Below are 14,184 nucleotides of genomic sequence, written 5' to 3'. Positions count from 1 at the left end.
ATTAAATATTCATTAATGATATTTTTAGGGTATGAAAGGATATGAATATAAAAGTTGAACAAATATTTTATGTGTTATTTTATTCTCAAAATACTCAATGTCATTAATATGTTTGATGTATAAAATTCATTTAAGTAATAAAAAATTAAGAAAAAAAGAAAAACAAAATGGCTAGAGAGATGGCTCATTTGTTCAGAATATTTGCTACACTTGTAAAAGACTCAGTTTCAGTTTTCAACAACCACATCAAGTGGCTTACAACTACTGGTAACCCAGGTTCCAGGACATCCAACACTAGAGAGGCACAGTGCTTACAAGCACAAACCATCCCCCACTACATGAGGCACTGTGCCCACAAGCACCCTCTATCCCGCAACACACAAGACAATGTGCCCACAAGCACCCTCTATCCCCAACACACAAGACAATGTGACCACAAGCACCCTCTATCCCCCCAACACACAAGACAATGTGCCCACAAGCACCCTCCATCCCCCCAACACACAAGACAATGTGCCCAAAAGCACCCTCTATCCCCCCAACACACGAGACAATGTGCCCACAACCACCATCCATCCCCCCAACACACAAGACAATGTGCCCATAAGCACCCTCCATTCCCCCAACACACGAGACAATGTGCCCACAAGCACCCTCCATTCCCCCAACACACGAGACAATGTGCCCACAAGCACCATCTATCCCCCCAACACACAAGACAATGTGCCCACAACCACCCTCCATCCCCCCAACACACAAGACAATGTGCCCATAAGCACCCTCCATTCCCCCAATATACAAGACAACATGCCCACAAGCACCCTCCATTCCCCAACACACAAGACAACGTGCCCACAACCACCCTCCATCCCCCCAACACACAAGACAACGTGCCCACAACCACCCTCCATCCCCCCAACACACAAGACAATGTCCCCACAACCACCCTCCATCTCTCCAGCATACGAGGCAACATGCTCACAAGCACATGTCATTTCTCCCAACACACAGACTATCAAAAATAATAAAAACAAACTTTAAAAAAAGAAAAGACAAGCATCAACAAACAATGTAGAAAACTTTTAGACAGATAACAACCAGTAGATGTTCTCACTTGTAAAAATGAAACACAGATGAACTGTGGCATGAGTGGGTATTGTTATTTCATCTGTTAATTGGTACCCTGAGAGCAGTGAAGGGTTGCAACCAAGGTCCAACGATCTACGTGCCACAGAACTACACTTCGATCTTTTACCTTTCTTTGTGTTATTACATAGTTGATGAAAATATTTAAGTTGTTTAGAATAACAAAATACCTTGGTTAACTTATTTCAACTTAATAAATAATTACATTTTAAAATTATCAGTGTGCATCTCTAGCTTAAATTTTCTTAGGATCCCTTTAAGTCATGGTGAACCTGGAACTGAGGACTCAGCCTGTGGGGCAGCCATTAATCAGAGAACACAAAAGTCATTCTTTCTGCTGAGTATCACAGTGATCCACAAAGTGAACTCATAACCTGTAGACAGAGGTGTGATCCACTTTACTGAGGCCCTTACTGGACCCTCAACTATCTGCTTGCGGTGCTTACAGGATGTAGCTGTGCATATCTGTTTACTGGTGTTCTCTTGGCATGAAGTAACCACACTCAGGTATGTGTTGGGGACATAAATCCATGTTACCAAATCACTCTACCAAGTGCATTTTCAACAGACTGATGCTAGGTGTCCATGGAAGCCAATGGTGATCTATGAGTAGGCACTACTTTCTAAAACAGCTTACAGATGGATTCCACTTGCCTGGGGAAATCTACACTTGGCAATTCTGAGGTTTCATGATAATCCAAGCTTTTGTAGGCATGCTGTCCTTATTGAAGACCTTCACCTTCATGTTTTTGATCAGCAAAACTTTAGGTTTCTTCAGTTCTCTAAGTGTACCCCTGTAACTCCAACCCGAAGTCTGCATGTTATCTCTCAGAGTCCAACTACAAGCAAGCAGAGAAATAGACAGCGCTCCTGAGCTCAAGAAATAAGGAAATAGGGCTAATGAGATTCAGTATGTACTTCATCTGTTTGTTTTATGAAACACTTATGTCAATAAATATCCTCTCATGCTTTTTGATAAAATTTATCGTTTATCTTTTCTGCTGAAGCTGTTCTTTCTTGCCCAAGCCTGCTCAGCCTGTCAGACCAGTGCATCAAGATTAACCAGAGGTCACTCAACATAATTCAGTATATTAACTTTCATGGTGTGAACGAAATCATCCCTCTTTCTTAAAAACCCAGAGCAAACACACTAAACTAGAACCTCTGTATTAGGTTTCTTCCCATATTAACAGCATCACATGGAGAATTTAGGGTCAAGGTAGATGGGCTGACTACTTTGTTGGACCCGAACGTATTATACAGCTGGCTGACACAGAAGCTTCACCTGTTCCAGCTAGCTTGTGGCCCTACCCTGTCCTCGGTGTTTTAACTATACCCATGGTGCTAAAAGGGATCGTAGCGCAGCTTTAAAAGGTCCTGAAGAGCAGGTGTGAGGTCAGGGCCTATGTTGTTGCTATAGGTATAAGAACAGCAAAGCCACCCTTAGTCTTTCAGCATGATCTTCCCACTTTGGTGAATTAAACCAAACTGAGAGCAATTGTATTTCAGCCGCAAAGTGTAGGCACGGACTGAAGACATGCTTTGATATGGTGACGCCTGTAATAGTGCCCAGCTGTGGAGTGCTGAGACTCATGACAGTGGAAATCTCCGTTAACGGCATTTGGGGAACCTGGCTCGTTAGTGAAAGAGTCTGTGCGTGTGGCCTGTAAGTGGTGTCTCAGGTAACAGAACCTCAACCATGTGAGTCAATGTGAGCTCTACGGTTAGATCAAGTTTGGGTGAAGACTCCTTAAAGAGTTAATCACCAATTTGTGTATTCAGATATCACGTATTAACTCCCACGTTCACAAGTGAGTTCTGCACTCAAGACAACAAACAATATTCACAGCCACACGGGGACCTTGGTGGTTTCCACAACCATTGCTTTGGTCTCAAGAGTGTTTATCGCCAGGCAGTGGAGGCGTACACCTTTAAACCCAGCACTTGGGAGGCAGAAACAAGTGGATTTCTGAGTTCGAGGCCAGCCTGGTCTACAGAGTGAGTTCCAGGACAGCCAGGGCTACACAGAGGAACCCTATCTTGAAAAACAAAAAAAAAAAAGTTAAAAAAAAAGAGTGTTTATCAATCTTCTGTTTGCAACTAGACTGCTCACTACACCATGCACACATGCAAATGAACTGAGCTTGCTCACCACTGGCCTCTTTCCTTCTATGTCTAACCTCCTACCTCCCTACTAGGCCTCTGCTCTCACAAAGAATAAGAGTGAGCACGCCTGCTGCCCTCCTTCAAACCACACTGCATCCTTACCACCCTGTTTCTCTTCTTTTCATAGTTAGATACCTTTACTACTCAACCTGTGTTTGCCTCGGGCGGCTTCCATCAGCTCACCAACCTGCCTCTGCAGAGGGACCCGGCCAGTTGCCGAGCTGGATGGCCTTCGCTGAGCTGACCCTGGGTTCGTGCTCAACATGTGAGGTGTCTTATCTCTTTACTTTGGCCACTCATCACCTCTAGTCTCAGGGTTGCCCTTTGGTTCATGGGACTCCTGGGTATGTACTTCTGGAATCCCTCTTACAGGACTCTGCCAAAACTCTAACAGTCTTTCTTCCCAAATGGCGTCCAAAGGGCCAGCTCTTTTAGTGGTCATCTATGAATCGAATGTAAACTATGAAAAATAACCCAGAGCCCTCCAGCAAGGGGATGAAGCATCAGATGGGTGTGCATAGCAGAGAGAGCTCACATACTTGAGGTGTAACTGAGGGGAGGGGTCCCACAAAAGACACAGAGAACATTCAAGAAGGGAGAAAGCTTCGAGGGCTGGTAAACAGCAGAGGGAGAAAATGCTGCCAGGGAGAAGAACAATCAAGTGTGTGAGGTGGGGGTTAAAAGCCAGGCGCAAAGCGATCCAGGGAGAGCAGCAGTGAAGCACATCTGGAAATGATGAGAGCAGGAATGGATATCTCCCGGAAGGCGGAGCTGCAACCAGAAAGTCTATGCACGAGACACACAGACCCGAGAACAGCCAGCCGCACAAAGATTAAAGAGGCATTGTCACTAAGAAATGAATAAATTGGCTTCTCAACTAATAATAACAAGACATCAGCCAAAGTGTGGGAGATTTGCGTTTTATACATTGCTCTTAACATTACCAACAGACGCATCCTTTTAAAAGGAAAAATTAATTTTGCAGAAGATGTAGCCTAGAGCTTTGACCTGTTAGTTATACATACAGGAATCTAGCCTAAGAAACTAACCAGAAATATTTGTAGGCCCCAAACTGTTTATTTTAGTGTTGTTTATAATTTTTAAAGAGAAAAAAACCCTCCGGAGGCAAAAATAAGGAATCAAAGGAATTAAACTGCATTGTATTCACTTAAGAAGAATCGCGCAAACCAGAAATAATATAATGTGTTTATGATAAAAAAAATAATAAATAAAAGTGCTTTGCATGTGTTTGCACTTAAGGGAGCGAGGCAGAAACACAGACGAAGCAAAGACGCACAGGGAGATGAAACCAGGATACTGTTCCCACTTCTTCCTATGGTCACTGTGATATGGTTTGTATTACTTTTATAATAAAAGTATTTTATTGAAATTTTTGGTGATATAATTCTCTTTGGGCCACATGAATAGCAATTCTGCCGTGAGCACTGTTTTGAGTGAGAAGGGCCCTATTAATATGTATGAAATTTATGTCATGCTTATGTCAAATCTGTGCTGAGGTCTGCTGCCCCGAGTGAGTTCTACTTGCTTTGAGAGACGTGTGTTCTTGTGTTCAGTTTTCGGTACGCAGGTCCATGAGCTAGGCATGAGGGAACTTGGCTAGTGGTCGGTAAACTCTCCAAAGAGCTTCCCTGTGGGTTTGTCTGGGTTCTTCCCTTCCTACTTTGCCTGGATGCTGCCTCTGAGACAACTGCCTCCCCCAGGAAGCCCTACGATGCCCCAAAGGCAGACCCCCGGGCTCTAAGGTGTGAGCTTAGCCCTCAATAGAAACCCACTTCACTGCAGGGTAGGGCAGCTGCCAGCTGTGCTTTACAAGGCAGGTCAAGGATAAGGTGTAGGTCGGGTGCCAGGGTCAGTGACGGACAGGAGGGTATGCTTTCACTTGTATTTATGGATTTTGCAGTTTTGATGAAGGCTTTGGGGCTGGCAGAGTGTGTGGGGTGCTTTTTATATCATATTGAAAGGATAACACAAAAACTGTTTCTGATTTTTTTTTTTTTCTGAACGCTAATTTTAATTCTGGACAAAAACTTTTATCAGATTCACATAAAATCAGCCTTATTTATCTGACAGGAGATAGAGAAGAATAAGGAGTAAAAGCCCCCAAACCAACGCTTTCCATTTCTCAGGTAAATTATTCAGGCAGAGAGAAGTCAGCAGAAGGGAGTAAGACAAGGCAGGATAGACCAGCAAAGGTGAGGGGATCAATTCTGTCAAACCCAAGCTTCAAAGAGGACAAAAGCCTTCTTCTCTGGTCTCTTTGCGATATAAGACACCATTGAAAACTCTTGTGTACCTTTCTTCTAAGGATAAAAATACTGGAACTCGGTTTTGAAAGCAATCTTTCTCCGAGGCGAAGGCGGACTGACTCAGTGACTACAGCAACCAAACCCACTACCCTCCGGTAGAAGCTAAAGATGACATGCATCGCACAGGACCATAATTTGAAGAAAAAAAAATCATCGTATGAAGTAATTAATGTAAGTGTGGGTAGGTTTCCAGGATTGAGACTTTGATCTGACAAGCAGAAGAAGTGGAGTAAGGCTGGCAAGGATGTGTTGTGGCTTTAAGACTTCAAATGTTTTTCCATGCTGGTCAAAATTTAATTACTTCTCCCCCACCCTCCACCACTGACAGTTCCAAATTAAAATAAATGGACCATGTCGAGGCAAATCTCAGATACATGGAGTGCTTGAGAAAATGCTGTTGCTAGCACAGGGACAGCCTGAGACACTCCTAATAAATTCCCTCCCTTCTCTTTGGGATGGTAAGGGAATTGAGGGGCAGGGCTTGGTGATGAAGGAACGGGCTAAGATCTAGGTGTGTTTCACAGGCTTGTTCCCACAGGTGTGCTCTTCTCCTGTGTGTTCTCTGTGCACAGATCTTACAAGGTTTGGGGGAAGTGGGGTAGACAAACACCCTGTGGTCACACAATGTATCAAGCCAATTCCTTTCTAAGTGCAGGTAGATTGCTTTTTATTCAGTGACAACCATCAACTCTGTTACAGATTAATGAGGGGTCGGAAGTCCAGTTGGACCACATCTGGCCATACGTTTGCTATCATTGTGATAGAGGCAGCTCCTTGTGATTTGAGGCAAGGAAACGTCTCGGCTTGAGTCTGTCCTTCTTCGAGACAAGTCTTGGGGAGTCCTGGAGACTTGCCTTATCTCTGCAGCTCTGAGGCATCTGCTGAGCATTCCCACTTCCCAGAATCCATCACTGAGGGAACTTGCTTGTCTGTTGGCTTCTTGTTTTGAAATCCCAGTTCCTGGTATTTTCCTCAGACTCATTGTACCTCTCGAGGCTGAGTGGGAAGGTACCAGGCAGGCACTGTGATCGTAAACAGGAAGCCAGCGGCCCCTTGGAACCATGATCGCTCTCCTTCGTGTTTGGTCTTGGGAAGTTGGGATAAGAAAGCACATAGATGCAGTCATGTATCTGCGGCAATTCAAACAAATTGCACGGCTCGCAGATAGGAACCCATGAGCACTCAGATACACGGGAACTCACGAAGAACCGTTTCCCAGGGATGCCGCACTGGCCTGAGAAAACCACCTGAAGCTCCCGGTGGCCACAGTGGACCCAACAGTGAGAGCATCACGGCCGCTCTTGTCATAAGTTCCTTCTCCATCCAGGGTTGTTTCAGACAGTCTTCTCCTCTAGCCACCTCTGACCTGTCCATACTGCAGCCAGTTCCACCCTCACACTGAGGATCAAAGCAAGAATGGGGGACAGACAAGAAGCCAGTCTGTTTGTCACAACTGAAGCCTTCCTTTTTTTTTTCCTTTTTTTTCTTTAAACTCCAGATTTTATTCCCCTCCCGGTCCACCCTCCAACTGTTCCACATCCCATACCTCCTCCTCACCCCCCTTGTCTCTATGAGGATGTTTCCACCCTCCCACCCCCACCAGACCTCTAAGCTCCTTGGGGCCTCCAGTCTCTTAAGAGTTAGGTACATCTTCTCTGACTGAACCCAGACCCTGCAGTCCTCTGCCGTGTATGTGTTGGGGGCCTCATATCAGCTGGTGTATGCTGCCTGGATGATGATCCAGTGTCTGAGAGATCTCAGGGATCCAGGTTAATTGAGACTGCTGGTCCTCCTACAGGGTCACCCTCAGAAGGTTTCAGGGCGACCCTGAAGTGTTCCTTTTGTTCTCACCTAGACTCCTGAAAAGGTGGGAAGCCACAGATCCTTCCTGTCCCTTGGCTCCTCATTCCGTCCATCAGTAGCCGCCGCCACCGCCCCTGAGCTCTGAGGGCACAACCTTGCCCCCTGAGCTCTGAGGGCACAGCCTTGCGTGTCTTTGTGACTGGGTGAGTCACTTTTGGACACCAGCAGGGCTGCACCGTGACCATAGGCAAATGGCAAGTGTGGAACCTGGGAGTACTGCCAGTGAAGAAGATATTGTTTGTGGTCACAGGATGACCTGAAGATGTCTGGAACCAAACAGCAATGCTGACTTTATGAAGGAACATACATGGCCATAGCTGGGAGGCCCGTGGGAGGTATGGGGGGCCCAGCATCGTTGGTTTTATTGTTAACTAGCCTAAACCAATGGCTGTAAAAAATTCCCCAATTACATTAGTTGTCAGGGAACCCTGATACCACTTATAACCCTGGCAGCATTTAGTTTTACTTAATTTTTAAATTATTTTTTCCCCCAGAAAGTTTTTCTTCATGGCTTGCAGTGTCATTTCATTTTGAGGACCAAAGCTACAGAATTTGTATTGAGGAGTAGCACATGAATAGAGAAAGTGACTGTGTCTAAAAAGCCTGCATGAAGACATACTGAACACTACAATGAACTCATCTCAGTTCAAATATTTTAAATTTTTTCTACAAAGAAAACGTCTCAGATTGTCTGGGGGAAAACCAAGATAAAACTACCCTTCATAAAAGGCCTTGGAAACTGCCATATGTTCAAAAGTGGGGGGGGGGAGGGGGAAGCACCTGCCAAGGTGAAACTAAAGGAAGAAGGCTGGCTGGTTACAAACTAAAGATGGGCGGGGCGGGCGTTAAATGCATCTGGAGGGCATACACAATAGGTCCTGCATCCCAGCAGCCGACTTCTGCAACTTCCTAACCCAGCTGAGTCAGTGCTTCTGCTCTTTGGAGAAAATGCTACTTGAGAAAAAGTTCTTAGTGTTGGCTATTTCCAGTGCCAATGCCAGTTAGGTATAAATGAAAAATGTATTTGTTTAAATACTGTAAATTGGCAGGGAAAATTGGGGATGAGACTGGTAACCTGACAAGAGAGAAAATGCTGGAGTCTGAGCAGAGCCCATTTGTCTTGTTGCTTTGGTACCTCCACATGGAGGTATCAAAAGAGAACAACACAGAGACGCCAAATCAAGCTGGATCGGAGGCCCAGGCTACAAAGTTACACACTTTGATTACAGAGACAAGTGTGCTAAAAGCTCTTCTCAACACTCATGCATTTCCAGTTGCATCAGTGAGGGATTTTAGACAGAACCTGGATGCTTTATCAAAATGACTGCTTATGAAGAGATGGCTCAGCAGTTAAGAGCGCTGATTATTCTTCCAGAGGACCCAGGTTCAAATCCCAGCACCCACATAACAGCTTACAACTATCTATAACTCCAAGATCTGACTGACATCCTCATACATACCAAAACACCAATGCACATGAAAATAAATTTTAAAAAATATATTTTAAAAAAAAATGACTGTTTACACTAGGCATCCTTGATGGGCCACTCTGTTTCCTCTCAGGAGCTCCTCAGAGTTCAACTTTCCAATCTGTTGTCACCTGTGAAAAAGCATTTTTTTAAAAAAAAAGCTTTCCTGTTGCCTGTCTGTGGGATATGTTCTAGCTGGGCTGCCTTGTCTGGCCCAGTGGGTGAGGATGGGCCTATCCCCAAAGAGACTTGATGTGTCAGGTTAGGGGCATACCCAAGGGGGCCCACCTTCTCAGAGGAGAAGGGAGAGCATGGGGGAAGGATTGTGGAATGGGGTGACAGGGAGGCGGGCAGTGAGGGATATAAAGTAAATAAAGAAAAAGAAAAAGCTTTCAAGCCAGAGACAAACACAAAAAGATGTCTTATTTTCCTTAGACTCAAAGACAAAGATCTGAGACACATCTGGGGGTGAGATAAGCCAGTTTGGCTGATTGTGCACAAAAAAAAAAAAATGCTGCTTGGAACAACATAATATAATGTCTTCTAAATATCGAACTGGCATGGGTGTTTTAAAGCCGAATCTAGAGTGTTGATGATAAAGGAACAACCACCTGTACAGTATTGCAATCCCCCCTGACATTGCTTTAAAGCCCTCTCCAGAACAGCAAAGCCAGGCACTTGGAGGGAACTCTTGTCTTACTAGGCAGCAGGTTGACCTGACAGCCACAAATAACCCGCCTGACTTTGCTCTCTGACATCACCGCCTTCTTAACTGAATTGATCCACAGTCTCCTGTTTACAGGAAGGCGCCGAAGCCAGCCCTGCGGTTCTGGTGGCCTCTAAAATCCTCCCTCTGTGTCCTCTGCGGGAACTGCAGACATTTCCAGAACAAATCAATACCTATATCTAACATGCATTGCAAAACATTTTCTTCCCTAATTTATTTCATGCATTTTTTTTGTTCTTTTCTCAGAAACGTTCTCTTTTCTCTTTCCATATCTGTTTTGAGGAGGTAAACGTTATCTTTCAGAAAAGCGGGGATTTGTTTATTTCCAACACAGAGTTAGAAACTTCCCATTAAAGATTAAAAGACAAACAAACAAACAAACATGGGAGCAGAATTAATGCACTTTTAAAAGTTGGTTGGGTGCAGGTTCTGATGTTAAAAGTGGGGGTCCCACTTGATGTCACATGGGGACTGATTTGACCTTGGTGGTCCTGAATGATAAGGGATCTCCTGAAGGACTGATGAAATGGAGCTGGAGAGGCAGCTCAGTCAGTAAAAAAGCTTGCAGCACACACAGAGACTATAGTCTCACCCCCAGAACCCTCAAAAAGCCAAGTTGTACATTAGCACATGTCTGTAATCCCAGTGTTTTGGAGGGAGAGAGAGGAGGATGAGGATCCCTTGACTCCATGGCCAGCAGGTCTAGCTGATTAGCAAGCCCCAGGCCCCAGTGAGAGAGACCCTGACTCCAAAGATCAAGTTCCCAAGGAATGACATCTGAAGTTGACCTCTGACCTTCACTTCCATGCAAAAAACATGTGGATAAGTATGCACCTACACATGTATACACATAAGCACATACTTTTTGTATGTAAGTCTTTTGTACCAGGTGAGATTATGCCTATGTATGAACCTAATGCCCTCGGCTACAGTGAGAAGACCTAGTGAGTGCTACAGTACTATCTACAGTACCAGAACCACCATGACCCTGGCAGATGGGAGCCTCCCGAGAGACTATAGGATTGGGGTTACTGGCCACAGTCAGCCTCCCATAGAATACTGTCTAGACAGGAGATGTGCTCTTCTCAACCTCCCACAAACTCCAAAGGATGAAAAGAGCCCTTTCAGATCCCTCTAGCTGGCAGCCAGTAACACTGGTGGCTGCCCAGGAAGTGCTTCCCAGCTTCTTTGTGAGAGGAGGAGCCACGTAAGAGTGGATGGTTCTAGAGTCGACCAACCTGCCCCTGCACTCTAGAGCCATGTGTTGGTCATTTTATGAAGTCAGGAACATCAGGAACGGTTGAGAACCTCAGGACAGCACATCATTTGACTTCATGGTGGAAAAAATGGTAGCATCAATTTACAAAAAAAAAAAAAGCATTGTACAAGGTCATTGTGAAAACTGCTAAGAAAGGCAAAATTCCCTGGGAGATTGTTAAAGAACTCTCTTACAAGTGCCTGTAGATACTCAACAAGGGTGGGACATGTTTTAGGACCATAGAAGCTGTAAAGTTACATGAGAGCTAGTGTATGCAATCTAAAATGATTTGGGAAACAAAGAAGTACCCTACCTGATCGAGTGTTTCCAGTGTAGATGGCAAAGACACGTAGAAATGTGACAAGGCCAGGGCTGGTGTCCTGCTTTGTTGATTGGACAAGCTTGTGTGACATCAGCATCAGTAGCCCTTGGTGGTCTGAGACTCAGATGAGCGATGTGCCTTGGTGCTGGCCAGATGTGATGCTGGTTGCCTTTAGATTCTTGCTTTCTCTTATGTATTCAGGATATTTCAGAAGCATGGTTTCATAAGGTTCATTCTTTTTTTTTTTTCTTTTTTTTGGTTTTTTTGAGACAGAGTTTCTCTGTGTAGCCCTGGCTGTCCTGGAACTCACTCTGTGGACCAGGCTGGACTTGAGCTCAGAAATCCGCCTGCCTCTGTCTCCCAAGTGCTGGGATTAAAGGCGTGTGCCACTACCACCCGGCATGAGGTTCATTCTTAAAGAGGTTTTTAAAAACTGTTTAAATGTACTTCTTTGAGTACCACGCACTCAGCACTCATTCTGGCAGAGTGCACACTCGTGAGTTGTTTTTCTTCTCTCTCCCTCCTTTTTTTTTTTTTTTTTTTAAATTTTAATGATGCTCTGCATTCTGCTGTGAAACACAACCTCTCAGAACTAAGCCACGTCTGTCCTCATATCTCTCCCCTCATTCTATAAACCTGTGCCTGGTTAGTGCAGTATTTATTTCAGAGAGTGATGAAGGGCCCTAGTTAATGTTTTTAGAACATTTAGAAAGTCCTAGCTGTAAGACTGAACGGAAGTGAATATGACGTTCATATATTATGAGGAATCAAAACGCATGGGCAAGCAAGATGATTGATTCCAAACCTCTCCATTATTTCTTCTTCCAGGGAAGGGGGGGATTTTAATAAGCAAGCCCCTGCTGACATTTTCCTTCTGGAAAGATATTCTTTCCATTAGAATAATAATTTGCAAAGGAAAGTCTCCGCACGTTCTTCTTTCTGAATAGGTGGGAAGTTCTGCAAACAGGTTACTGAGAGGTCTGTTGGCATCCGTAGGACATGTGAGACTTGGGCATCACAGAGGTGGCATACGTGCAGACCTCATGTTCAGTTTTCCTGAAGGAGACCCCCTGAGACTTCCACCACAAGCATGACTCTGGGACCACATTAACAACTTGCTTTGAATTTGCATGAGTCCCAAGTGCTAAATTTGCCAACTCATCTACATAAAGGTTATGCACTCACTGTGAGTATGGCATCTATTCAGAAGGATAGCCATATTGGTTGCTAGGAGATGGAGGGATCCTCTCAGAGAAAAATCAGTCCTGACAAAAAATTTTTTTCAAATAAAAACCTTTTAAATATAAATACCTTTGACAGCAGCTATTATTATTCACTGATTTCTCTCACATCTGAATAAATGGCAGGAAAAGATGAAATTATTCATACACTATTATACAGTAAAATGTTAAAATAGAAGTCTTTTTCTCCTCTCTCTCTCTCTCTCCCTCTCTCTCCCTTCCCCCTCTCTCTTTCTCTCTCTCTCTCTCTCTCTCCCTCTCTCTCCCTTCCCCCTCTCTCTTTCTCTCTCTCTCTCTCTCTCTCTCTCTCTCTCTCTCTCTCTTTCTCTCTCTCTCTCTCTGTTACTGTTAAAGAAGAAGATGAAGAAAGCTGCTTTTGTTTCTTTCAATTGAATTTCTCTGCTTTCCTCTTCAGAGTCCCAGGATGAGGGAACTGAGACTGAGACCATGGATATAGATTACTGCATATTCCTGTAGCCCCTGGTGTCTGCTCTTGATAGTTGGAACACAGAAGAGAGAACATGGCCAACCTCCCCACTGAGTGGCTGGGGAGAGCAGGTGGGATTCTGTGCCCCTTGAAGGCAACCTCCCATCCTATTGCATTTCAATCATGACTGCAATTTTCTCCCTACTGGGCTCACTGGAAGCACAGCTGCCTTGCATGTGGGTCTATATACTCAGCTTTTGAGGAAAAAAAAAAAAACCAAAAACAAAAAACACCTTAACAAATAAAATGTGAGCTGAGTAATATGGTCACTGTGTATAAACTGTACAGAACATAAATGAAGCAGCAATGGTCCCTAATTCTGTGGGCCTCCCTGCCTTTGAGGAGCTGAGAAGTTTGCAGCTGCACCCCATGGCATGGGTCAAGTAACCAGCTTCCTTTAGATGAAATCTGGAGAAATGTAACTCCTGAGCTTACAGATAGAGACCAATGTGGGCACACACATGACATTGGTATGATAATGGACACCCCAGAATCCAAGGGCAATCTAATGTCTCTTAGGAATTTTTGTTTGTGGGGTGCCTTGGAATCCAACCGAGACATGCTTCCTTACCCAAACATTGACACGGAGCCTTCTATTGACTGAGTTATTTCCTGTGAGAGCTTCAGGCGGCAATGCCCCTCCATCCCATTTCACACATTTGTTCTGACTCCTGGCACCAGGAAGCTCTCATTGTTCCAGTCAATGCTTACAGTGCCAGTGACATTATTCCCTCTGTTGGTGACAGACAGAGTGCGTTTCCTTTCTAGAAGTTCTCATGAGACTTTCTTGCACTGGGCTCTGAACGCACCACCAAAAAGGCAGCCTGTTAGCAGGTCTCAGCTTCCTGACTCTTCCTTGCTGCCTCTCAGGCTATCTTAACAATGTGACTGCTAACTGGATGAGATGGAGGAAAGATGTAGGGGATGGGGGAGAGAGTTCTATGAAGTTCCAGGTCCTTACACCATGGGTGCAGAACGCCCTTGAGGATGCGCTTGGGCTCCTCATGCTGCTTTCAGTATGTGTCAGTAAGGCTGTGGTGCTGCACCCAAGCACCTGGCCTTTGGAGTATCGCAAGCGAGCAACTCAGACTCTTCCCATGCAGTTCCCTAAGTGACAGTGTGCAGCAATGCTTCTGTCCGGAGCAGGAAGGATTTGGACTTTTTTTTTTTTTTTTTTT

The 14,184-nt window shown here is 44.7% G+C and overlaps 1 protein-coding gene across 1 annotated transcript in view; it reads right to left on the bottom strand.

The window, feature by feature from the left end:
• Positions 1-7,712: 7,712 nt before the first annotated feature.
• LOC116068878 (zinc finger protein Pegasus-like) overlaps positions 7,713-14,184 on the bottom strand; it is a 118,402-nt gene continuing 111,930 nt past the window's right edge. Inside the window, exons 12-13 of the transcript XR_004109726.1 lie at positions 9,028-9,102; positions 7,713-7,768 (exon numbers count right to left, since the gene is read on the bottom strand). The gene's annotated coding sequence lies outside the window, so the exon portion shown is untranslated. The remainder of the gene's footprint in view (positions 7,769-9,027; positions 9,103-14,184) is intronic.

This window comes from Mastomys coucha, unplaced genomic scaffold (assembly GCF_008632895.1).
Source record: "Mastomys coucha isolate ucsf_1 unplaced genomic scaffold, UCSF_Mcou_1 pScaffold22, whole genome shotgun sequence".
NCBI lineage: Eukaryota > Metazoa > Chordata > Mammalia > Rodentia > Muridae > Mastomys > Mastomys coucha.
Note: the sequence above shows the minus strand (reverse complement) of the source record. Positions and strands in the feature narration are given on the sequence as shown.